We start from the raw sequence: 27500 nt of genomic DNA, 5'->3' as shown, positions 1-27500 counted from the left end.
GAAGAGATAAAAAAAAAATAGTGGGAATAATTTAATTTGTCTGTGGAGGAAAGTTTCGTAATTTTGTTTTGAAATAGTTTGCTTCGCTCTGATACCGGCACCTCGAGGCGAAATTATTAGCATAGCTCGTCGCTGGAGGGAAAGGGAGAGAGAGAGAGAGAAGGAGAGAAGGAGAGAAGAAGAAAGAGGGAGAGAGAGAGAGAAAGAGAAGGCCAAGTAAGAAGAGAAGGAGGGAGAGGAGGAAGAGGAAGAAAGGTAGAAATTTCAGTCGGTTGCGGAATTATTAACGTTTTTATTTCGCACTGAACTCTGAGGAGGTGAGAGGAATAGGGTTATGAGGGAGAGTGAAGTGAGAGCGAAGGTCCTTAACCCGCATTTAGTGGCCTGGTTGGGGTGTAAATTGGCGGTGACTGAGTGAGTGAATGAGTGAGTGGGTGAGTTATAGGATAAACTTGCAGAGTGAGTGAGAAGAGAGTTTTGCAATAGACTTGTGAACTGAGAGTGAGCGAATGAGGGAGAGCTGTGTCAACTAGCAGGGAGGGATTAAGCGAGAGTTATGTGGAGTGACAGAGTGAATGAATTAGTGTGAAAGGAAGTTGTGTGAAGTAGCTGAGTGAGATTGAGTGAGTGATTGAGTGAGCGAGAGGGTTTTTGGACTGGCAGAGTGATGGTGAATAAGTGAATAAAAGAGAGAAGTGATATTTGTGCAAGGTGAGTATGTGTGAATGAATGAGTTAAAATTGACTGTTCTAGGTTTCTTTCTCATTTCACTTGTATTTGTGTATCAATTCCACAACACCACGATAAGCACAGTGATGTTTGTTGAGTGCTAAAAAGAATATACACACAATCACACAAGTCTTTATAAGGAAGTATGTGTATATGCGTTTATAGATATGTAAACACAGTATATACATGCATGCAAGAATATTTACACATGTACACGCCCTCATCCATCAGCGGGGAGTTACAAGTGTACACACACACACACACACACACACACACACACACACACACACACACACACACACACACACACAGGAAGTATTTTGAAGCTGAAAGAAAAATAGAGAAGAGAGAGAGAGAGAGAGAGAGAGAGAGAGAGAGAGAGAGAGATTCTTTTCTTGTTGTGGCGTCCAAGTTTGTTCATAACAGTGGATGGGTAATATTACCTCTTCCCTCCTCTTCCTCCTCTTCTTCCTCCTCCTCCTCCTCCTCCTCCAACTCTTCTCCTCAGCCTCATCCCCATAAATCTCTCTACTTCCTCCCCTCACACCGTACTCGTCAAGATTCCCTCCATCCCTCTTTCCTGCAGCCTCCTTCCCTCCCATCTCCTAACTTTCCTAACACATCTTTGTCTTTCCCTCATCCCCTCATCTCCTCCATCTCTCTCTCTCTCTCTCCTCGCGATCTCACACTCCCTGATTACATTTTTTATGCCACTAACTTTATTTCCTCTAGTTTCCCTATTTTTTTATCTCCCTCCCCTTCTTTCTTTCCCCGCCAAGCTCGCATCCTTTTCGTCATAATTAGGTTGACGTACGGCAGTTATCTCTCATCTTTCTTTCCCCGTTTTTTCCCCCATTAATTTCCCGCTAATCTTTCCTGCCTGCCTTTCTTCCCTGCATTATGACTCCGGTTTGTGTGTGTTTGGTTTGTTTGTGTGTTTCTGTGTTTGTTTCGTTGTTAATTTCGTTTGTTGTACGTGACGGGATTCATTTTTGTTGTTCACGTGATTTTTTTCTTTTTTTTTTGTCGTAACTGTCCTTGTTGTACTGTTTTTGTTTATGTTGTTTTGTTTGTTTCTTTCATGATGTGATTAATTTTGTTGTTTACGTTTTTCTTTTTTTTTTTTTTTTTATTGTTAGCCACACCTTTGACTTTTTTTTTTTCTCTATAGCCTTTCTTTACCTCTTATCTTACATCCCATTACACATTTCTCCACCTTTTACTTTTTTTCATCATGCTATATTCTAAAAAAAAAATGAGATGAACAAAAATAAACAACATGCATTTATTTCCTTCACTAAAACAAAACCAGTGACTTCCTTACTCCTTTTCTATCACGATATAAATCCTCCTTGTTTTCTCTCAGCCAGTAATCAAGCAGTAACTAATGCATTTCTTTCCCCGCTCATTTCCAGACTGCAGGAGCCTTGGCATGCATCTCCATCGAGGCTTCCACACACACTCTCTCTCTCCAAGGTACAGTAAATGCAAAGACAATAATCAATAGCGCATGTTGTCAGTAGATAAAGCGTGTGCGTTTGTGTGTCGGCGCCTCTATATCTGTCCATCCGCCTGTTTGTATGTCTCTATTTGCATACCTCTCGGTCTCAATTCCATGGAATGTGTGCGTGTAAATTTTGGCCTAAATGTAATGGGAAGATATTGCGTCGGTGAAACGTCAATATTTTGCAACATCACCACCACCACCACCACCAACACCACCACCATCACCAGCAGTACCAGTAGTAGTAGTCGTGGTGGTGCGGTGGGTGTGATGGGTGATTGTGGTGGTGATAGTTGTATTATTTTTGTTGTTTTTGTTAGTGTTGTTGGTGTTTTATCATATGCTGCTTCTACATGTGTTTTACTGTTTTGTGTGGTAATAGCTTGTAGTAGTAGTAGTAGTAGTAGTAGCAGTAGTAGTAGTGGTAGTAGTAGTAATGTGTAGCAGCAGTAGTACCATCAGCATCAGCATCAACACCATTAGTAATCGTAATTGCACTACTGCTACTACTACTACTACTACTACTACTACTACTACTACTACTACTACTACTACTACTACTACTACTACTACTCACCCTCACCACCACACACTCGACACACTCTCTCATCACATCCTCTAACAATCACGACCCAGAATTATTACGTGTCCTAAATACAAAAGAAAACGAACTAATCAAACTCCAATACTATCACTAATTGAACGTGACTCAAAATGTTGAACCACCTTGTGTGTGTGTGTGTGTGTGTGTGTGTGTGTGTGTGTGTGTGTGTGTGGAGGTGGTACAAGTAGGGAACAGAGAAATGAAAAGGAAATAACGACTAATAAAGAAAGAAAGGAAGAAAAATAGACGTGTTGACGGTACAATAATGGAACAGAGAATTGAGAAGAAAATAACGATAGGAAAAAAAGTAAAAAAAATTAAAGGAAACTAAGTGTATACATTTCCTTTTCCACCACCACCACAACCACAACCACCACCACCACCACCATCACCAAAATATCATCACCAATACGAACATGTAATCACAACACAGGATCACAAGTAGCAGGTAATGACCACACATCCATACCAGCCAGCAAATTAACTTTCCCCCTTTAATACAACATAACTCACACACACATGCACACACGCACACGCACACACGCACACTGTCCTTCAAACAAATCCCAGCGGTAACTTTTTCATCTGGCGGAAGAGTGGCGCTTTATTTCACCCCGTAAACAATGTGCTGGTTCACTAATGCGCCTCGGGGCTACGGAATGCCAGGCCCCAATATTGCGAGCGGGAGTTTGCATATCAAATAAAAGTTGGATATTATATATACGTGCGCCTCTTAACTGTCCGAAGGCTCTCTGCGCAAGGCTAGACTCAAGGGCAGTGCTGGTGGTGGTGGTGGTGGTGGTGGCGTTGGTGCATGGTAGTGAGAAGTTTAGTTTTTTTATGTTTTGTTGTGTGGCAAGAGTTTTTTTTTTTTTCTTTTCTTATTTCTTTATCTCATTTTTTATTGCAAGTTTGTGTGGTTTAATGGAAGAACAGTATGAGTTGGAATTTTTTTTTTTTTTTGTAGTTAATGGTACTGTGAAGAAGATTTAAGATTAGAACAAAAGAGAAAGAAAGAAAATGCAGCGTATGAGAGATGATATTTATAGCGATGACCATAATGACAGCAATGATAGCCACAATAACCAGAAAAGAAATTAATATATTCATACATATATACAATAACAAATCTAAGAAAGCGTAAGAAAACATGTGATTTAATCAAAGAAACGTTATTTTTGAGACGGAAAAGAAAGATGGTGTTGATGACAATTCTAATGAGCAAAATAACGACCCTCTACACACACACACACACACACACACACACACACACACACACACACACACACACACTCTTCCCCAACAATGCATTTCAGCACTAATTTCCCGGGCACTGCACCGCCCTCCTACACTATTTAGAAGCACCCTGCCAGCCTCCCTACCTCCCACCCTGCCAGCCTCTCAGCCTCTCAGCTTCCCAGCCTCTCTACCTCACCGCCAGCCTTCCCCTCGCTCTGAAAGCCTCCACGACGTCTGGCCAGGAATATTTTCTCCATGAAGGGCCTCCCACAAGCCCTCTCAGTCTCCTCCTCCTCCTCTTCTTCCTCTTCCTCTTCTTCCTCCTCTTCCTCCTTCCATCGAGGCCAAGATGAGCGTCGCCCCAAGCTCTCCCGGGACGCCCAACGGGGGAAACACGCGCTTGGAGATTCTCACGAGGGAGGAAGAAGAGGAAGAGGAGGAGGCAGAGGAAGAGGAGATAGTGAGTGGGAGAGAAATGGTATAGTGAATGTTTTTTGGGGGAGTTTTGTTTTTTTTTCTTTTGGAGAAGATTTGGGGATGTGTGTGTGTGTGTGTGTGTGTGTGTGTGTGTGTGTGTGTGTGTGTGTGTGTGTGTGTGTATTAATCATTATTGTTCTCTCATCCTTGTTCTCATTTTCTACGTTCTATTATTTCACGTTCGCCTTCCTCCTCCTCCTCCTCCTCCTCCTCCTCCTCCTCCTCCTCCTCCTCCTCCTCCTCCTCCTCCTCCTCTCCTCTATCTCTCTCCCTCTTACTCTCCTCTCTCTCCCTCAGTTAACATTACATTAATATAATTTAATGTATTATAGAAGAAACATTTCGCTCGTGTCAAGTGATGATGACTTCTGACTAATTAAGAGAGAGAGAGAGAGAGAGAGAGAGAGAGAGAGAGAGAGAGAGAGAGGCAAAGAACTGATAGCTAATTAGGAAAAGACGAAGACAGAATATGCACGTTAGTTACACACACACACACACACACACACACACACACACACACACACACACACACACACACACACACACGGAGCAGCGATAAAACACGTCCCGACAGAAGCACAAGTGAGTTGGTTAATTCAGAAAGGTTTATTTTCGACAAGGCAGAAATGAACCAGAATGCCTCACCACCTCGCCTGGTCCTGCTGAGCGTGTTACTGAGAGAGTCTGCTGGTCTGCCTGACGTGCCACTTATCCCTGTATTAATGTGCTCACCCTCTGCTTTACTTAACTCACCACCCACTCCTCATGTCAGCTTGGACGTCTAACTTATCCATGTCCTGTGACTCACTTGCATTTCTACTCGGGAGAGAATTAGTTGAGAATTTACGTTTTTGAATTATTTGATATTGTTAGACACTTTTTTACTCGTGAGATTAGGAAATAATTAGCGTTTTTTTTGAATGAGTATTTTTGTGATACACTTGCATTTTTTTTTACTTCGGAGAGAATTAGTTGAGAATTTACATTATCGAATTGTTTGATATTGTTAGACAGTTTGATTTTTTACTCTTGAGATCAGAAAATAATTAGCGTTTTTTGGGGGATGGGTATTTTTGTGATTCGCTTGTATTTTTTACTTGGGAGAGCATTAGTTGAGAATTTACATTATTGAATTGTTTGATATTGTTAGACACTTTGTTTTTTTTCCTCTTAGGATCAGAAAATTAGTGTTTTATTTGGTATTTTTGTGATTTACCTTCATTTTGACACAAGAAGGTACTCAATAGATTTAGAAAATTTATTCATCCATATTATTAAACTCTTTTCCCTTAGATTTTTTTTCATAACAGCAAGTATTTAGTGAGCTTATTTTTTTCTATTTTCCGTCAAGAAAAAAAAAAGAAACAGAACAAGACTTTTGAAAACACAGATCTAAATTCACCGGAAGATTTTACCGTCGAGATTATGTTGAATATCTGTTAATCAATGAAATGCACCGTGAGTTTCCTCTGGTATTAGAGAAGGAGAGCGAGTCAGCAGAGGTTGTCAGAATCCAGTGCTCTTTCAGCCTTGATCTCTGGTGCTGCTGTTTGTAGTTTAATTTATCAGGTTCTTCATCAGATTCCCTTTGTTACTGGTATTGATGTTTCTCCCCCAATGTAACAGTAATTCATACTTGGCCAAGGAGTCACTGCGTATATAAAGTAAGACACAGAGACACAGACCGCCCACCTACTTTTGTCTTTTAAATGTATCTCTATATTTCTATATATTTTTAACTTGTACTGTCCCACCCCTTATTTTGTACATCCCGCCACTTTTTTTATTTTTTTTATCTATACCATGCGGGCTTTTCACGGGAATTTATGGGTTAAAGGGGATACTTTTTTGTGGTACCTCCTATCTCAAAGCCCACCCGATAGGAAACCGTTATCCCGAGTGAGGAAGCCCAACCTACACTCGGACCGTGGACAGGATTCGAGCCCGTGCGCTTGGAGACCCCTCGGACCCCAAAGCACGCATGGTTCCACTTATGAAACTTAAACTGAAAGAGAGAGACAAAAGGCAGAACTGAAAACTCAATAACTCCAGTTTATTAAAGACTAGAAGGCATTAAATCTTAACCGTTCCTTTAGAAAAAAAAAAACAATACCCTAGAAAATAGAGAAAAAAAAAAACCTGAAAAATCTCCCTACAAAACAATAAAAGACTTGAAGACATTAAGACTAAACCCCTTCTATGAAAAATACCAAAGAAAAATTGAAGCAAAAATAAGTTTGAAAAATGTAAAATCCGAAAGCTATTTAATATACACCCTTGACTAATTCTTCAGCTCATTAAACTGGACAGCGAGTGGGATCAAAGACGACCTTCCCTGTTTGTAAGGAATGCCGGCCTGTTGACAAGAGGACCAAATAGGAGGGAAATACCGGAGAGCACGAAGAGAAAGGAAGGAGGGAAGGGGGGAATATTGGAGGTAAAATAGAAGAAGAAAAAAATGTATAACGAATTGGGGAGAAATGAAATGAGGAAAGAACATTAAAGTGATGAAAACGAAACGATCGATGATGACGATGAGAGAGAGAGAGAGAGAGAGAGAGAGAGAGAGAGAGAGAGAGAGAGAGTAAGAAAGCATCCCATTACGTCCTTTTCTATTGAGTGTCAGAGTTTGGGGAGAGAAAGCAATAAAGGAAGAAATTACATGAGGGAGGAAGAGAAGAGAGAGAGAAGGAGAAAGGACCCAGAGAGGAGAGAGGAGAGAGAGAGAGAGAGAGAGAGAGAGAGAGAGAGAGAGAGAGAGAGAGAGAGAGAGAGAGAGAGAGAGAGAGAGAGAAAGAGAGAGAGACAGTGAAGTTTGTGGGAACGTAGTCACTTAAACTTTAAATGGTCAATCTTGTTCTTCCAGAGAGAGAGAGAGAGAGAGAGAGAGAGAGAAAGAAAGAGTACCTAATCTCTTTAACCATATTACCCATATTAACTAACCTGTACGTAAGTAAGTTCAAGAAACCTTTTAACTGTAACATATCATAAAATTTTAGACATTTAATACTCTCTCTCTCTCTCTCTCTCTCTCTCTCTCTCTCTCTCTCTCTCTCTCGTTCTCGCTCTCCTATCTCTCCTATCTCCCACAAAACTCATCCATTCATTTTACCTAACCTCCCTTCCTGTTACCCCTATTCACTCCCCCTCTTTCTTATCTCCCCTGTTTGCCCTCCTGCTCCCCTCTCACGCTCCTCCCTCGACCTCAATCTGTCCTTCTGACCTTCCTGCTCCTTCCCACAGTCAGCCCTCTTACCTACACACCTGCTGGATCCCTTGCAAGACGTGAGTGTTTCGTCAGGTGGTGGTCGTGACTCCCTAGACTTGCCGAGTGATGTTCTTTTAGTTATTTCCAAGCCTTCCTCATATATTTCTTTTCTGACCCAATAGTTTTTTTTTTTTTATTAGTTAGAGGGTAAAATAACAGTGCTAGTGAGTTAGTCTTCAGTAACTTAACCCCTTTAGTACTGGGACGGCATTTTCACCTTGAGATTTGTGTACGATTAGACCATTTCATTGACATTAGGAAGGGTCTGTGGAGGTCGGAAGATTAATGGTCACAGTCTTCACAATTTTAATCCCCCCTCATGAGTTTCTGAAGCTGTACAAAATCGCCAAATAATAAACAGAATGGATATGGAAACGCGTCAGTGTAGTGAAGGAGTTAGGTATGTAAGTAAGTCAGGAAAGTTGCAAGAGCTCATGAGAGGGCAACACGTGACAGTTCTTATATAAAGCAGGCCTAGTTCTTTCCGCCTATCATCCTCGTAAATCAACTTGTCTAACCTTTCAAAGTGACCAAATGACTCGGCACTAACAGTCTGATGGCTGAGTCTGTTCCTGTCATCTACCATTCCGTTTCAGAACTGAATTTTTCGTATTTTTCCATGCGTCTTTATAGAGTTTGAACCCGTTATTCCTATGCTATTCTTGTTACGTAAATTTAAAGGCATATATTCGTAAATATTTATGTGATTACCCGTTTAAATATGTTATCGTGAAATAGAAAATGTATCTAGTTATGTATTGTTAACAGGAAGCCAGACTAAGAGAGAGAGAGAGAGAGAGAGAGAGAGACGGTGATGGAAGGTGTTAAAAGGAGGGTTGTGGTTAGAGCGGAAGTTACAGGTGGAGGGGAGGGAGAGGGAGAGAGAGAGAGAAAAAGGAAAAAAAATGAAGTGAGAGATGGGTATGATATGAGGTGAAGGAAATGAGGATAAAGGTCGAAGGAGAAGGCTAGGGAAGGGAGATGAAGTGTTACAGAATATGAACTTTAAACACGCCCTATTTTTCTCCCCCTTCCGCCTCCCCTTCCCCCAAACTTCACATACACTTCCCCCTCCCATACCTACCATATCGCTAAGAAAAAATAGCATCAATTCACAAATAAACAAGCACAGGTACATGACAAAAAGAAAATGGAGAGAGGGAGAGAAGACATTACATTGATCTCCACGCAATCCTCTTAATCCTCTTTGTCATCTTTATAATGGAGGAAAATTGACTCTATTAAGATTCAATTCCCCTCTTAATAGATTCTAACACCTTTCCTTCTTGTCTCCCTCCTCAAAGTAAACAGCGAGTGAGAGGAAGTACGCTTGCCTACTGGTCTTCAACCCTTAAATCCCCTTAATTGGATCTCCTCTTCAGCCCCTTCCTCCCTTCACTCTTCTCTCCTTCCCTTCAGTTTTGCTTCACTTGCTTATCTTCTTTCTGTTCCGTCTTGTTTGTTTTTCATTTGCATCTTTCTTCGTCTTGTTGACATATCTTTATTTAATTATTTACTTTTGCTTCGTTTCATTGTCATCATTATTACCATCTGTTTTTTTTTCTTCATATTCTTTCCTTTTTTTCCTTCTTTCTTTCCTTCTTCCTTCCTCTCTCTCTTCTTTCCTCCTCCATCTTCCCCTCCTACTCTGTATTTCCTCTCTTCTTCTTCTTCTCTTTTTTTTTGTTATTAAAGTTTCACAGCAAATTAACCTCCTTTCAAAATCATCATGCTAACTTTTATCCTCCTCTTCCTCCAGCTCCACCATCACCATCATCACCACCATCAAGTCATCACAACTGGGGTAATTAGTTGCACTCGCTCATAAGGTTGTTTTCAGTCACCCTTCGTACCACGCAGTCGTCATTATGGAGCAAGGCGGCCGTGGGGATCAACAGGTAATTAGACCGAGGTAAGTTGAGAACCCTGTCTAAAACTTGTTAAATTGTTGACACTGCCTGGCGTGACGCGGCTTGTCCGGTCATTAAAGGCTGTGCGTGTGGGGAGGCGCTCGCTAGGTTGGTGGGGGGGGATAATAGGAGAAGGTGGTGTGTGTGTGTGTGTGTGTGTGTGTGTGTGTGTGTGTTGCTATCAAGAAAGAATATTATCCGTCTTTCATTCCAGTTAAATGTACAATGTGTGTAAAACAACTCAATTACGAAACAGTCCCCGTTGAAACTCTTAAAAGAAAACATGGCAGAAAGAAAACGCAATTCCTTTGAAACAGGCTTCGGAACAGCGAGCGAATCAGTGTCACAGTTTATGAGGCGTCAGTTTTGCTTCATTTACCCGAGGGAGAGCGAGGAAAGAAACGTGAGTCATTTGGTAAAGTTTTAATTCATGTTTTTGCAGTGTGTTTTATGTCTTTATCTCAACGGTTCATTGAGGCGCCCAAGTGTGTCGAACCGTGAAGGCTCCTGACACTCTTGACTCGAATCTGAACTCTTCGAATCCTTTGAGTTTCTTTTGGCTGGCGTGTGAGTGAGTGTTGACGTTTCTTCATTTATTTTACGCGATATTTTGTTATTTCGTGCTTTAGTCCAACATATGAGTGGACTTTAGAAGCTTCATTTTAACTATAGAGAAGCAGGATGATGGTTTGTTCTGAAGCTGTTCCAAAGCAATGACTCGTTTTTTTTTTTTTTTTTTTTTTTACGGTAAGGCCTATAGCGCCTGTAGGCACACTTGAAGAGTGTATGGGAAGCGCTGTTCAGCTTCCGCCCATTAGTGGCGCAGGCAATTTTATTTATAGTGGTACCCATATTAGGGCCCATATCACCACCCAAGCTCATCTTGAGTGTAACCACCTAGAACCTGGGCATCATGGTGATATGTAGGTAACTTTAAAGTGTTTTAAGGCTGTACCTGGTGGGATTCGAACCTACGCGTGGACGTCTGCCCCATCCCACGCTCACCACCTTATCCACTATGCCACCACCTCGTGTAGCGTCGGTCTGCCTCAAGTCCAACAGATGCCCAGTGATGTTGCTTTACCTTTTCATTTAAATATCTGACTACTTACTAAGCCAACCAAACGAAAAACTCTATCTATTCCCCCTTTCTTAATAGTCACCACATAACCACTCAGCTCTCTATGTGCATACCAAACGTGCAATGCGGAACACTTCAAGGTCTTAGGCACCATCTGGCATTTTACATTCTCACCCTAGGCATCCTTTCTTTACCTTTCCCGTGTCGGTTTCTCACAAAATTTGAGCGTTGTCAGTAGCGGTTCTCAGTGGCTCTGTGTGTGGAGTAAGGGATATCCACCGCGGGGATCACAGTGACAGTGGTGAGAGCAGAGGCCACGCGCAGGTATACCGTCTGTCAGCCAAGTAATTAGGATAAGAAATGTGCTTTTTTCTATATGAACAGTTAATGTCTAGAATTAGTCCTTGTTCTAGATATTTACTGAACCTTCTTTTCTCAGGGTTTCTTTTCTTTTCTCTTTAGGAATCTCTTTTAGTCTTTAAAAGGTCCTGCAAATTATATTCACATGATCTGCCGTGTGTTAGTCTCTACGTTTAGATCAACATTTAGTTAATTAAGGGAAACATTGTTATGCAAGACTGCCATGTGTTGAAATGGCAGATTCTCACAGCTTGTCTTGTGTTCTTGTTCTTATGTAACTTTACCTCTAGCGGTCCCCAAGCTTGTTGAGATCACTAAGTCCTTCACCCCCTCCCCTGTGATCTTGTTATAATAGGCAGATCAGAATCGAAGGCTTCTTGTTATATTTCCAAGGATTACAAGGAATAATAAAAAGATTTAGATCCACACTAAGTTGTCTGATTTCACTACATTGTTCCACACTTACCATATAAGAGAGACCTAAGTCTTACACTCTTCAGAGAGAGAGAGAGAGAGAGAGAGAGAAATCATAACCTCTGGTAAACTGAATTTGCTTCAGTTTTGAAAATCTTTTTTTTTTTTTTGAGAGTAAAAACACAGTTTTTCCACCTTGATTTACCCTTTGCAAACCATTCTTTACTTATTTTGTCTATTTATTTTGTTGATGCATTTAGTCTAGTTTTCCTTTTTTCTATCTTTTTCTGTACGAAAATAGTGTTTTTCATTTCCCGCCATTTTTCTACTCTTTGCGTTGCGTCATTCACTTGCTCAAAAGAAAAAGTAAATAAACGGAATAACTTAACAGAAAGAACATCGAATGTACGCCCTTCTCCTCTACACGTTAACCACGCACACACTCGCATGTACGCAGTATTTGATATAGGTTTGCGCTGCTGGAAATACCGTAGGAGAGCCCGTGATACTCTGCTAGTGAATTAAATGGCTGGCGTGGCTGCTGCTGGTGTGTGTGTGTGTGTGTGTGTGTGTGTGTGTGTGTGCGTGTGTGTGTGTGTGCGTGTGTACTAGGGAAGCACGGCGCCCCGACCGAGATATTACATTTTGCTGGTTCGGCTCTGAGTGTGTGAATGGGTAGGAGAGAGGGAGAGAGGTAGAGAGGATGGGAAGTAGAGAGAGAGGGAGGCGTGTTCCGACGGATGGATCTGAACTAATTTAGTTGTGGTTTTATGGTAGTTGTACTGGTGGTGGCACTAGTAGTAGTAGTAGTAGTAGTAGTAGTAGTAGTAGTAATAGATGTTGTTGCTGAAGAGAGGAAATTAAGTCTAAAAAATTAACTTAAGCCTTATAATATCTAAAACAGAATTTGAGTAGAAAGAATACTCTTCATTTTGTTCTCAGAGTTGGTTCAAGAAACGCGCACCAACTGAAGCCAATCTGTACCATTCCACATCTTCTCCACCTAGCACATTCTCCACATCCTCTTCCCTTAACCAATTCTCCACATTTTCTCCCCCTAACAAATTCTCCACATCCTCTCCCCTTAACAAATACCTCACCATTTCACCTGTCCGTATCATTTCACCTGTTCATGCCATTTCCCTGCCTTTCCCCTTCGTCTTCCTTACCTGCGTCTCTTGAAGGAAGGACGAGGGGAAGGGACGGAGAGGGGAAAGGGGGGTTGGGGCAAAAAAAAAAGAACTAACACGTATCTTTCATGTAAAACCACCAACGTCCAGTCGAGTGAAATATTAAAATGAAAATAAGTGAAGCATCTATAAAACTTTTCATGTTTCTCCAGAAAGGAAATTGGAAAAGTGATGAAGGGGAAAAAGATGGATGGAAAGCTTGAAAATTCGGCAAGAAGGCAGGAGGAAGGAAGAGGAGGAGGAGGAGGAGGAGGAGGAGGAGGAAGAGGAAAAGTACGAAGAAGAACAAGGGGGAGGAAGGAAAGGAAAGGCAACAAAGAATGCATGACACTTAATGAAACAGAGAAAAGGAAAGAAAAAGAAGAAAAGAAGAGAAAGGAAAGGAAAAAAGGCAAGAAAGGGAAGGGAAGAAACCAAGAAAATTAAGAAAAGTCGAAAAAACAATAGAAGGGGGAGAAAGAAGGACGAGGGAAGGGAGGAAAGCTAGAAAACCAAGCAGAGAAAGGAGAACCAGCTAGACAAAAGTCGAGAAAAATAAAGAGAAGCGGGAGAAGTGACGTAGAATAGACATGAAAGAGAAGGAGAAGAAGGGGAGAGGGGAGGAGGAAAATGTTCAAGAGAGAGAGAGAGAGAGAGAGAGGGAGAGGGAGATTAAGAGGCGAGGGCAATCTTTCTCTCTCTAAAAGGTAATTGTTATACCTGGCAGCGTCTTTCTTTTGACTGTCATTCTCGCGAGTCTTCACAAGCGCGGAGGCGACGGATGAAAAGTGGGGGAAGAGCCTCCTGGAAATGTACACTAAGACCTAAAGGCATGAAGATGAATAAAAAAGAAAAAGACACGGAACAAAATGAGAGGGGGAGAGAGAGAGAGAGAGAGAGAGAGAGAGAGAGAGAGAGAGAGAGAGGAACATTACCCCTAATCACCCCTTCATACACTAACCCATTAACCCTAATTAAGGGCCAACCGTACACCACACACACACACACACACACACACACACACACACACACACACACACACACACACACACAGTTAAAACATTCCGTCTAAAGCTGTGAAATGCCCCTCACTCACTCTCGTGTGTATGTAGGCATGTATTTATGTATGTATATATGTATGTATGTATATATGTCTGAGTATTAGACAGATTCTCTCTCTCTCTCTCTCTCTCTCTCTCTCTCTCTCTCTCTCTCTCTCTCTCTCTCTCTCTCTCTATCTATCTATCTATCTATCTATCTATCTATCTATCTATCTATCTATCTATCTATCTATCTCTATCTATATATCTGTCTATGTATCTCTATCTCAAAACGTATTCTCTCTCTTCAGTTTAATAAAGTGAACGCGGCTTTAGAAATTCATAAGTGTATCTATTAGTGTTTCCTTTTTATCTCTTATTCCTCGATACTCCATTGACTGTCGCGTTTTGAGTTCACATCTTTAGACAAACTTGCTTTTCGGAAACTGTCCATGGTCGGCGTCAATTAAAATATTGCCAGTCGTTTGATGTAACTCCATATTTTGCATTTTTGCATTGGCGATAATAGCATTGTTTGTACCTATAGCATGGGAGGGAATTTATATTTCACCTGCACTTAATGTATCAAAACACTGCAATATCATTTTGGAAGTCATTTTGTCTCTCCTTTTTTTTTTTTTTTTTTTTGTATTTTCAGTTTTTTTTCTTTTTTTTCTTTTATTCCTTGGAAGTAATATCAACTCTTCTTTTTCAGAACTGGTATTTTCACCTTTTTTCTTTCATTCCTTGGAAGTAATTTAGGCTTTTTTTTTTGTAACTGATATTTTCGTAAGCTTTTTTTTTTCTTTTATTCCTTGGCCAGAGTCTCATACATGAACAGAATACATTAAACATTAAACATTAAGCCTAAACTACGATAACCAGCATATTTCCCTCGGGTGCACTGAAGGTAACTATTGTTGCTATAAGACTTAGAGTGATCAGCAAGTGGTGGTCTCGGCAAAGGAATTCCCCCACTCTCACCTGACCATTACCTCTCCCTCACACACTCCACTCCTCTCATCCTCTCACTCTTGCCCTCTCGTGCTTCCCGCGCTCTCAAAATACTTTAACACTCGTCCCTCGCATTTTACTCCTAAGCCTTTGTAACGTAGCGGGTAAAATAAAGGTAAAAATAAAGGGATCGTGAGGAGTTAGACAAGGCAAATACTCAGATAATATGCTGGAAAAAAACGCCCTTGAGAACTTATTGTGAGGAATATTCTTTGGGAAAATAATTAGGCGAGGAGTTTTGGTTCAGCGTAGCATGGGGAAATGAGTAGCTTTGTGCAGGATTAATACAAGGGGAAATAATAATAATGTTTTTCGTTTCTTTGCCACCGAAAAGTATTAATTAGTGAGTGTGTTCTGTTATTTATTCCCTTTGCAACATGGATACGGCGGATACAGGTGGGGATAAACAAAGACTCGTTCAGATTAATTAATAGAGGTTTGGATTAGTAGACTGGGAAGTGGATCAACTGACAGTGCTAAACTTGATGCAGTGACTGAGGAAATAGAAATGCACGTGTTTTGTTATAGTAAAGTTATTGATGGACTCATTAATAGATTGTCTGATGGAAGAAGCCATAGACATTATACACACTCTCTTTTATGGTATACTGTTTGGTAGAAAGAGTGATACATTTTATACACAAGCAGAAAAAATACGGTGAATATTAGTGAGCAGAACGTTAAGTAGATGCATAACAGATCAACATTAGAATTATAGTAGAAAAGCGATAGATTTTATAGATATTATAATGATAGTGATACATTGCATACACAAACACAGAACGTTGCATAAGGAATAAACTAAACCAATATTCATAAACTCTTTTACATACAGAAAGCAATAGATATCATGCAGACTAAATGCATCCACACATATTACGTAACAATAAGACGGACTGGAATTACTAACAGGAATATTGTCTGCCAGAGAGTCACAGATCCGATACACAAACCAAAGAGACCGGACACACACAAACAGTCGGATCAGAATCAAATGTTCGTGACAAAGCGGATTCTGTTACTGTGTGTTTTTTTTAATCCCAGTCAAAGATTTTTTTTTTTTTATTTCCAGCTTATGGATCGTTTTCATTCATCTATTTATATTTCCAGACATATTTATACATGAAGAATGCTAAAAGGTATGTCTGGATTTATTCTTTTGTCGATAATTTACCGTCAGAGCGAAATAAAACGGGAGGAAAACAAACACACACACACACACACACACACACACACACACACACACACACTAGCATGACGTATCGCTGTTTCATATCAGTGTTTTCTTTTTCCTTTTCTTTCGTTCAAACATGCAAAGCGAGAGCAAGATATAAAGATGATGCATGGCCACGGTTTATCTGCTTTATTTATTTATTTTCTTATTTTTACTTGTTAGTGTTTCCCTTTCTTGTGTGTGGCCCTTTTTTTAATCCTTTTTTTTTTACTCCTGTGTTTGTTTTTATTTGCCTTTCATGAGTCACTGCGGTTCATTTGTCCATCGTTTTGTTTTTTTTTTTTCGTTTTTTTTTTTATTTTGTTCATCCATTTAAGTCTGTTTCTGTTTATATCTTCCGTACTTTTCCTATTCTACGTTTTTTTTTTGTGTGTTTTCTTAGTCTTCCTTTCATTTTGTCCATGTTTTTCTTCTTTTTATCACTCAATTATGCTCAATTTTTCTTACCTGCCTTACAATTTTTTTTTTTTCGCCATTTCCTTCTCTTTTGATTACTTCCTTAGTCACTCTGCCTGCCTGTTTGTCTCTACCTCTGTAACTCCCTCTGTAACTCGCCTTTCTGTCCTTTCTTAACGTTTCTTCACCCTCCATTGCTCTACCACCTCTGCTCTTCCTTTGTTTATTTTCTCAGTGCCTGTTCTCGCTTGTCTTTCCCTCTTTACCTCGTTCGCTTACACACACTCTTTTACTTTCCTTCTCCGCCTTTTTTTTTTTTTTTTTTTTTTCTTTGTCACCGCTGGTTTGCCTTCATTCCTCTCCTTAGTCACTGTTCCTGCCGCCTGTCTTTGCCTGCGTGCTTTGTTTGTTTGCTTGCTCTGTTGTTTGTTGATCCCCTTTAGAGAGTGTCACGGGCCAGCCGTCACCAAGGCAACGGAGAGAGAGAGAGAGAGAGAGAGAGAGAGAGAGAGAGAGAGAGATTGAAACTCATTGAAACTCATCCTTCCCCTCTCTCTCTCTCTCTCTCTCTCTCTCTCTCTCTCTCTCTCTCTCTCTCTCTCTCTCTCTCTCTCTCTTACAGTACAATAATTCAATATATTTTCTAGTTTTTTGCAGTTTTAAATACTTTGAACATAGATGCATTTTCTCTCTCTCTCTCTCTCTCTCTCTCTCTCTCTCTCTCTCTCTCTCTCTCTCTCTCTCTCTCTCTCTCTCTCTCTCACAAATCCGATTATTAATTTAGACATCTCGTGCTGCATTGCTTGTTATATTTTCACGGGGCTATTTACACTGGAATATCTCTAAAATTATGCCTCGGATTTATTTCCCTGTGTATCATCCTACGCTTGACTCCAGCGACGCCCGTATTCAGATGCCCTCTCCCCACAATTTTCCAAGGCCACAGAGATCGTAAGCCGAGTTCGCCAGCGTGTTTCTCTTGTTAATAATGTCTAAATCGTGTTAATCTGTCACAAGGACCGTAAAATCAGCCTTGGAAACCAGCGTGACGTCTACTAGAGCCTTCTGTATGTATTGGAAGGGAAGGTTCAAGTGTTGTGTATGAATGCCCCTGATTGGCTGATTTTGATTGGGTATGTTTCCTATTCCCCCTCTCCTTTTCTTCTCTTCGTCTTGTTTATTCTTTTTTTTTTTTTTTTTTTCTTGGTTGTTGCTTTTCTTGTTTTTCTTGTTTTTTGTGCTTTTCTTCTTTTTTATTGTACTTTTCTCTTTTCTTCTTATCTTTTTCTTCTTCTTCTTCTTCTTCTTCTTCTTTTTCTTCCTTTATTGTAGCTTTTATTGTTGTTGTTGTTGTTGTTATTATTTTTTTATTATAATCTTTATTGTTATTATTATTTTCACTACTAGTATTAGTAGTAGTAGTAGTAGTATCGTTATTATTATCATTATTGTTATTATTGTTATTGTTGTAAGTTGTTATTATTATTATTATTATTATTATTATTATTATTATTATTATTATTATTATTATTATTTATTATTATTATTATTATTATTATTATTATTATTATTATTATTATTATTATTATTATTATTATTACTATTATTATTATTATTATTAATGTAATTATTATTATCATCATGTTAGCATTATTACTACTATTTTCATTGTTTGTGTTCTTGTTTTTCTTCTCTTTTCTTTCATCTTTATTTTTCTTTCATTTTTTACGGATCTCCGATATATAGACTTTTTCTTCTCGGTTTTATTGCATTTTCTCTTTTCATGAATAGTATACCTCAGTTTTTTTTCAGTTTTATTTATTTTTACATTTTCACTCAAACTTTTTTATTCAAACTCAATTTCATTAATGTAAATTGATTCATGAAGCCTTTTAGTGTATATATTTGTTGATGATGGTGTTTTTGTTGTTGTTTTGTAGATTTATCAAGAACTTTTTAGGTCTCGTCCACTATCAATCTTTTTATTCCAGTACCTTTTTAGTCAAGTATAAAAAAAAAAAATCTAATCAAGCTAACGGGTGAAGGTTAAAGAGAGAGAGACAGAAGAGAGAGAGACGGACAATATTGTGTAGGATATACGAGGAACCCAAAGCAATAAGTAACGTAAGGAAGACTGACTATATGAGAAAGCACTGGTTAGAAGAGAAGGAGGACTGACAGCTTGATAGGACCGGCAACAATAACTGGAGGAAGACTTGGAGAAAAAGAAAACCTTGGGAAGAATTAACCTCGTGCGGAAAATCAAATAGTAACAACTGAGATACTGAGACGAAGTGGAGGAACTGAATAAGCATGAAGGGAAGGAGGAAGGAAGAGGCGGAGGAGATAGAGGAGTAATCAAGAAGCAATCAGTCACATAAGAGGAATTAATTATACAAACAGACAGCAATAACAACAACAATAACATAAGTGAAGTCATTGCGGAAGTATTGACAGCATCTGCAAGGATAGGATGAGCAGGCAGGGGAAGAGGAGGTGACAGAAGAAGAGGAAAAAGGAGGAGGAGGAGGAGGAAGAAGAACAAAAGGGGAGGAGGAAGAGGAGGAGGAGGAGAAGGAGGAGGAGGAAAAAGAGGAGGAAAAAGAGAAAGGAAGTTTTAGAAGGCAATCAGGATGACGATAATGAGGAACTGGATAAGGAGAAGAAGGAAAAAATGAGCGAAAAAGAATGGAGGAAGAAAGCAAAGAAGGAAAGGAAAGAAGGAAATCAGAAAGAAATATTTTAAAAAACACGAAAAATCAAAAACTAACGAAAAACAAGAGAACAAACATAGAACAGAAAAACAAAACAAAAGAACACACACACCAAACAAGAACTAAAAAAAAAAGAAAAAAATAACATAAGCAGAAAAAACAAGATACGAAGCAGTAGCATAGCAGGAAGCAGGTGAAGCAGGTAGAGCAGGTGAAGCAGATGAAGCAGGTAGAGCAGGCGAAGCAGGAAGAGCAGGTGAAGCAGGTGAAGCAGGCGAAGCAGGTAAGGTCGTCGTTATTAAGACAACAATACCTTCCTTCTCTCTGCAACCTTGACCTCTTCGTAGCGCTTTCAGTGATCCCTCAAACGCGCTGTGCTTATTGACTGAAAGGCGCCAGACTCCCCAATAACTCTGGGACGTAATGAGAGCACCCACGCCCCGTCCAATAACCAGAGAGACGGATTGGGAGTGGGAGAGGAGTGGGAGAGGGAGGGAAATTCAGAGGCTGCGATTGGAGTGGGAAAAAATACAAAAATACATCTCTGGTTACCTTTCTTGCTCCTGTGTGTGTGTGTGTGTGTGTGTGTGTGTGTGTGTGTGTGTGTGTGTGTGTGTGTGTGTGTGTGTGTGTGTGTGTGTGTGTTGTGGTTTCTTTCTGTTTCTTAATTGGGAATCGTGTGTCATTTTCAGTGTTTTTCTTTACTCTCTCTCTCTCTCTCTCTCTCTCTCTCTCTCTCTCTCTCTCTCTCTCTCTCTCTCTCTCTCTCTCTCTCTCTCTCTCTCTCTCTCTCTCATTCATATTTTGTTACGTATGTGTTTACGTTTGTCGTTGTCAATGCAGATTTTTGTTATTGTAATCTTAACACACACACACACACACACACACACACACACACACACACACACACACACACACACACACACACACACACACACACACACACACACACACACACACACACACACACTTGCATCCTCCTTTCCCCCATCAAGCGAATCTTTCCATTCCGGAGTTTGAGGGAAAATAAAAGAAAATTACCGATCTGTACCTTTACCCTTTCTTTCCCTTTCCAAACCAGAACGACTATTAGGGAAAGCCGTGAGGGAGTCGTTACAGGGGCGGCCTCGCGTGGGGTACTACTACATCATTAAGCTCGATTCCAGGCTGTTCAGGTCGTTTTCAAGTCTTTATGCACGGCCCGTCAAGCACAGCGAATATGTTGGTAATAGTTTTCTTAAGTTTACCCTCGCAAAGAAAATGGGAATCGAAAATGGGAATCGAAAATGGGGATAGGAAATAAACACCTGATTTTCTTTTTTTTTTTTTTCACCCTTTTTTCGTTTTCTACTTCCAGAGGAGATGTGAGGACTATTTGTGCGTCTGTTTGTTAATTACAGGTGATGGAATGCAGGTGAGAGAGAGAGAGAGAGAGAGAGAGAGAGAGAGAGAGAGAGAAATGGTCTTGTTGTTTCTATTCTTCAATCGTTCAAAGTTTTCTTTCTTTCTTTATCTGTATTTTTCTTTTTTTCTCTTTTCTTGGCGTGTGTCCTTCATATCTTCCTCCTCCTCTTCTTCTTCTTCTTCCTCCTCCTCCTCCTCCTCCTCCTCCTCCTCCTCCTCCTCCTCCTCCTCCTCCTCCTCCTCTTCACAATACCTAGCAATATCCCGTGAGCCAATAATTTACTCTTAAAAGTTCTTCCTCCTCCTCCTCCTCCTCCTCCTCCTCCTCCTCCTCCTCCTTCTCTTTCGTCCTAAGATAGCAAAAGAGTTGCGGATCTGGCTGTTAGTTTGTTTTGCCGCGGTGGTGGTGGTGGTGGTGGTGGTGGTGGTTGTGTTCATCATCACCACCATCAGTATTGTCATGGTTATGCATCTCACCATCACTATCACTACTGTGGTGTTTCCTGCTCACCAGCACCATAGACATTATCACCACCACTATTACCCGAATGTCACCACCACTGTCTCTGTCATCACCATCACCACCGCAAACACTACCACCACCATCACCACTCATCACCACAGAATAGGAAAGGGGTGATGACAGCTGGCGAATCAAACAAACACCCAAACGGACAGACAGACAGACAGACAGTGAGTCAATACATAACAATCGATCACTGACGTATATCAAATCATTTCTCTTTTTTTCAATTACTAAACTGATTTCATAACGTTTGACTCCACACATTCCGGTGCATTTCAAAACGATTCGTACCTACCTGACCATTAGATGTGGCAGGTGACTAGGCGACCAGGTAACTTGTAGTCCAGGTGCGTGGCGTGACGTGACGTGACGTGACTTGACGTGACTTGGTGACGAGGTAGAACAGGAATGTAGAGTGACAGTGCCTGGTGACGTATGGTTGAGGACTTGAGGTGGTGGATAGGACGGGTAATAGTAGTAGTAGTAGTAGTCGTAGCAGTAGTCGTAGTAGTAGTTGCGATGGTGGTGGTGGTGATGATAGTAATAGTAGTACGACTAGTTATTGTTTTTGTTTCTCTCTTCGTCACGTTCTTATATAACTTTTTTATTCCTCACGGGACACCAGGAAAGAAAGTGCTGGGAAAGTAGGAGAAAGAATGAAAAAGAGAGAGGAAAGTACATAATGGGAGAAGGAAAGGAGAAAGATAGAAGGCAAATGATAGGGAAGAGGAGGAGAAAGATGATAGTGGAAGGAAAAGAGGGACAAGGAGAAGAAAGAGAAGAAGGGTTTAGTTAGATATAAAAGAGGGAATAGAAGGAAGGGAAGATTACAGGAGTGAAGGAGGAGGACGTTAGCGAAAGAAGGAGGGTGAAGGTTAGTAGTATAGATGAAGGAGAAAGAGGAGGAGGAGGAAGAAGAGGAGGAGGAGAAGGCGGAGGATGAGGAGCTTAGTGTCAAAGAAAAGATGAGGAAGAGAGGTAGTGCAATGGAAGGAGGAGGACGAAGAGGAGGAGAAGGAGGAGGAGGAGAAGGAGGAAGAGGAAGAGGAGGAGGAGGAGCAAAGGGCCACGCCTAGACAATAATGTTGACCAAAACAAGATTCATTTAGATTATCCCTCAAGTCACCTGCAGCAATGTCCTCTATTTTCCACCTTATAGTGAGGGGATAAGAGTGTGGTATTTGGCCCACTCGCCCACCTGCACGCCCACCTAACGCCCTGCCCGCCCACTTTCCCGCCTCACCTTCCTGCCATTGCCTAAACGTTTTCCTCCAGCTTCCCCAATTTTGATCGCTCATGGAAACTTCTATTTTCACTCGAGTTTTGAAGAACAACCTCCATCACTCCCTTCCCTCTCCTGCCTTGATCTTCTCCTCCTTCCCTGCCTCTTTTTCTCTCTCCTTCCTTCCATTTCCTTCCTCCTTTCCTTTCTTTCCACTTCCTAAACCCCTTCATTTGTTCTTGAGTCACTTCCTCCATCCTTTACTTCAGTTATTCCTTACTTCCCTCTTTCTCCTCTTTATCCATGACCTCTTCCTCCTCCTCCTCCTCCTTCTCTTCCTCCTCCAAGCACGTGGTCGAGTCACGTCTGTGTTTCAAGAGTCACGTAGTCTTCTTTGGGGGTCGAGGGTGAGGTGACAGGAGGTTTTTGGGGTAAAAGTGGTATCAGTAGCATTAGTAGTAGTGGTAGTCGTAGTGGTAGTCGTAATAGTCGTTTTCAAATCCACGTTATCATTATCTGTTACTTATGTCCCGTGTTTTCTCTCCCTCAAATTTGATGAATGTTTATTTAGTAGGAATCAGGTATTTGTTGAGTACAGTGCGTCAGCAAACACTGGCAGCTGAGGGGCGACTCATATTTACAGGTATTTGTTGGTATTGTAAATTTTGATGGGTCACTGAGGCTCATTACAAAAAATAGTACAAATTTCATAGTGTAAAAAACCCATCGAGTATTAGTTTAGAGAGAGAGAGAGAGAGAGAGAGTGAGAGTGAAAGACTGACTCACCCACACATCCATGAACAAACTCACTTCCAACACTCTATCACCTTTGCCCTTTTTTTTCCTCTCCCTCTCCTCTCCCTCCTTTACTACCTCTCTCTCCCTCTCTCTTTCTACCCATGCACTCCACTCCTTTCCCATTCATCCACGCATGACACAAGTCCCTCTCTCATGTCCTCCTCTCACCTTCCTTTCACACCTGCACCCTCTCCTGTCTGCCCACCTGCTTCCACCTACACCTGCAGTTAATACCCCCGGCCTACACATTCTGATATTTTTCACCTTTTTCCTCAATATCACAACCTTTCACACTCTGTCCTTCACTCCTCTCTATCTCTCTCTCTCCCTCTCTAGCATTAACTCTCGCTCTGACGTTCCTATTGCAAAAGAACGAAGGGGAAAGAATCATAAAGGGACAAGCTAAGGTGTGGTTTGATAAAAGGCTCAAAATTGTCTCGAGCTGCCCTGGAAAGCTTCGGTCACGCTAGCTAGGAGAATGAAGGGAAAGATAGAAAGAACATGGGATTTCGTCTAACGTCTAACTTGGGCATGAGAACCACGTGTGTTTAGAAGTGTGGTGTGTGGTGTTGCTTCTTGGTGTGTGTCTGTGTTGGAGTGTGTGTGCGTGTGCGTGTGTGTGTGTGTGTGTGTGTGTCAGTGAGGGAGAAAATGATCATGTGTGTTTTTCCAGTTTTCTTTTTTTTTTTTTTTTTTTTTATATAGGTAGGTTTTCGTAGTCATCGTAGTCCTGAGGCACACGTGTTGCTAATTGTCTTCTTTTATGGCTTGCAGGCTAAAAATGGCTGGGCTTTTAAATCATTACTCGGCATTCCATGATATATATTAATTATGCTGCATTCCTTTTTAACTCGTTACAAAGAGAGAGAGAGAGAGAGAGAGAGAATTCATAACAGTCACGTCACAAAGGCTTCACTATCACGTCAGTATCTCGGTAACAAGTGACGATGAAATGATGACGCTAAATTGACGTGACGGCACCACCACCACCATCACCACCACCACCACCACCACCACCACGAAGCCTCTGGAAACTCGTTAGTGCAATTATAAGAATGCTTTTTTCCCTTCACCACCTCTTTCCCTTTAACGCCAAAATGTTCTGTTCATTCCGTACATTTCCATCCCCCAAGGTTTGCACAGAGGCGTGTTTCCGAGTATCACTGCAAGACCGATTCTCGCCCGTTCAGAGCCGCTGCCGTGTTTCCTTTCCTTCTATTGATTGTTTTATTACGTTTCAAGCAACACGAGCAAGCATTTCAATCCCGTAGCGGCTCAGCGTGGGAGATAAAACAAAGACTTACAAAGCTGCACCCTCAGTGACCAGGCAGGCAGACACACATACACGCACTCGCAGCTTTCCCTCTCCCCGCCGCCGCCGCTACAGGCCATCCAGACGAGCCTCAAAAAAATGCAGCACTCGGGTTCCTGAAGAGCCGCAGTAAAACGCTGAAAAACTTGCGGATCCTGGGCGGCGTTAACAGGCAAAAAATCCCTTGCTTCCTGAATCCCGCTGAGTCGAAACTCCTCGTTCTTGTTGGTCTTAAAAAGTCCACAAGGAAAAGTTGCATCACCAGGTCCGGACAACTGTCGAAAAGAAGCGTCGCAGCAGCTCCTGGAAGGCACTTTTTTCCGGTGCCACGAGGAGCATCCGAGCGGGCCACTGGTGCCAGCGAGGTCTGAGTCTCTGCCTGAGCCACCTGACCCGCATGGTGCCACCCCCAGTGCCATCTCCCTGAGGTATCAATCTGTGGTATTTTCACAAACCACTTCGCTGCTGAAAGGGGGAACTGCAATAAAACACCAAAGAGACAGAGAGACAAGAAGAAACAGACACGCAGAGGAGGAGCAGTGTCAGGTGGCTATCACCCATAGTAATGCCCCGCTGTGTGTCCGTGTGGCCTTATTTCTCGATATACTCATTTCTCTCTACTCCCTTGCACCGTTTCGCCCACACGCCCTCACCCACGCCTCCACCCGCCCACCACTGACCGCGGGAGGAGGGGCGGCGACACGTCCTCTCTCAACGGCGGCGGAGGCTAGACTGTTTTCATTCTCTGCTTGGAGTCTGGGCGCGTGGTGGTGGTGGTGGTGGTGGAGGTGGTGGTGTGGGGGTGTTGCCAGGGTGATGGTGGTAAGGATGAGGAGCTTAACCTGTACTGGTGCGATATTGGGGTTGGTAATGGTGGTGAGGTGATGAGGCAGTGTAGGACCTGTGAGTATGTGTGGTGGTGGTGGTGGTGGTGGTGGTGGTAAGGGTACTGTAATTGATATGTCACTGTCTTTCCTGTTGCCGGTGATGATGGTGATGACACACACACACACACAGACACACACACACACACCTGCACTCACAGTATTTAAAGCTGCCGAGTTAAATAAAATAGTAGTACGCAGAGTGACAACAAAATATAAACGAGTGAAAGTAAAAAGCAGACTAATACAAAAAAAACTACGATAGACAAAAAATATAAAAAAAAAGTCAAATGAAAAAATACTAAAAAATACACAAAAAAAATCAGAGTGTACAGGTAGTGACGATAACTTTTGAGAGTGACAACTGTTTCTATTTATTTTCATACGCGCATCCAGTACATTTATATTCTGTTTGTGCTTTTCCATTTTTTTCCCTCACTCTCTCATCCTAGCAGATTGAAGCAGTAACCTTTCCATTCATACTTCTAACTTTTTTAGATAATCAAAAATCTAAACTTTTTATATACTAATTTTGTAGCCAAGAACGTATCAGATTAACTATTTTCTTCGTATCTTTCTAACATCTTTATATTCTGTCAGTGTTTTTCCATTTTTTTCTCTCTCTCTCTCTCATCCTAACAGATTGAAACAGTAACCTTTCCATTCATACTTTTAATCTTTTTTTAGATAATCAAATATTTAAACTTTTAATATACCAATTTTGTAGACAAGAACGTATCAGATTAACCATTTTCCATTTTTTTCTCTCTCTCTCTCTCTCATCCTAACAGATTGAAACGGTAACTCTCCATTCATACTTTTAAGCTTTTTTAGATAATCAAATATTTAAACTTTTTATATACTACTTCTATAGCCAAGAACGAGAGAAATTAACCCTTTTCTTCGTGCCTTTATGAAAAACATCTTTAACATCTCAAAATATTGACAAAGCGACGAGCAGTGACAGTATGAATATTGATGATGACACAACACTTAACCCCTTCATTACTTGGACGCATTTTTTACCTTGAGTTTAGGTGTGTGATTAGACGATTTTATTTACATAAGGAAGGGTCTATGGGGCTCAGAAGATAAAAGGCCAGAGTCTTCATTATATTCAGTCCCCCACATAAGTTTCTGAAGCTGCATAAAATCACCAAATAGTAGATAGCATAAATATGAAAAAGTGTCATGGTGCTGAAGGGATTAGTGATGATGAATGGGGAAATACGATTAGAGTATAACTGAACGATGAATGCAATCTATGTTTCACGACTCGATTCTACTACATTCCATTTATTACATCGTGAGGAGTGTGTCAGATGGCAGGACATGTGTGTGTGTGTGTGTGTGTGTGGGTGTGTGGGTATGGGTGTAGTCATAAGCATCAAAGTCGCCAAGCAGGAAGGTAAAGTGTAAAGTCTGTTGTGGTAGTCATAATGTTGGTGATGGTGGTGGTGATGGTGGTGATGGTGGTGGTGATGTGATGGTGGTGGTTATGGTGGTGGTGAAAGCAGTGTTATGATGGAAGTTAAACGGATGGAAAGGGATTAAGTCTGTTAGGAGAGAGAGAGAGAGAGAGAGAGAGAGAGAGAATGGGGGTAGAGGAGGGGGGAAAAGAAAGGTCAAGGTTGGATTACATGAAATTATGATTATAGTAGTAATAGTAGTAGTAGTAGTAGTAGTAGTAGTAGTAGTAGTAGTAGAGTAGTAGTGGTAGTGGTAGAAGTAGTAGTATAAGGAGTAGTAGAGGTGGTAGTAGCAATAGTAGTAGTAGGGAGGCGGTGGCATAGTGGATAAGGTGGTGAGCGTGGGATCGGGCAGACGTCCACGCGTAGGTTCTAATCCCACCACGTACAGCCTTAAAACACTTTGCCATTTCTCGAGTGATTTAAAGTTACCTACATATTACCATGATACCACCTAGGTTCTAGGTGGTTACACTCAAGATGAGCTTGGGCGGTGATATGGGCCCTAATATGGGTACCACTATAAATAAAATTGCCTGCACCACTAACAGCTGAACAGCGCTTCCCCATACACTCTTCAAGTGTGCCTGCTATAGGCCTTACCGTAAAAAAAAAAAAAAAGTAGTGGTAGTAGTAATAGCAGTGGTAATAGTAGTAGTAGCAGTGCAGTACCAGTGGTAGTAACCAATGGTAGTAGTGGTAGTAGCACAGTACCCGTGATAGTAGTGGTAG

General features: G+C 41.2%; 1 long non-coding RNA gene across 2 annotated transcripts in view; it reads right to left on the bottom strand.

Annotated features, from left to right (window-relative positions):
* The window catches only part of LOC123513241, a 137996-nt gene extending 112847 nt beyond the window's left edge, over positions 1-25149 (bottom strand). Inside the window, exon 1 of one of the 2 annotated variants that reach the window (XR_006677298.1) lies at positions 25096-25149. This is a non-coding gene — a long non-coding RNA (uncharacterized LOC123513241). Of the gene's footprint in view, positions 1-25068 lie in introns of both variants that reach the window. The other variant, XR_006677299.1, reaches the window with a different exon arrangement.
* Positions 25150-27500: the final 2351 nt, after the last annotated feature.

Source organism: Portunus trituberculatus, chromosome 35 (assembly GCF_017591435.1).
Source record: "Portunus trituberculatus isolate SZX2019 chromosome 35, ASM1759143v1, whole genome shotgun sequence".
Classification (NCBI taxonomy): domain Eukaryota; kingdom Metazoa; phylum Arthropoda; class Malacostraca; order Decapoda; family Portunidae; genus Portunus; species Portunus trituberculatus.
The sequence above is the reverse complement of the archived record's forward strand: the minus strand, read 5'-3'. Positions and strand labels throughout refer to the sequence as shown.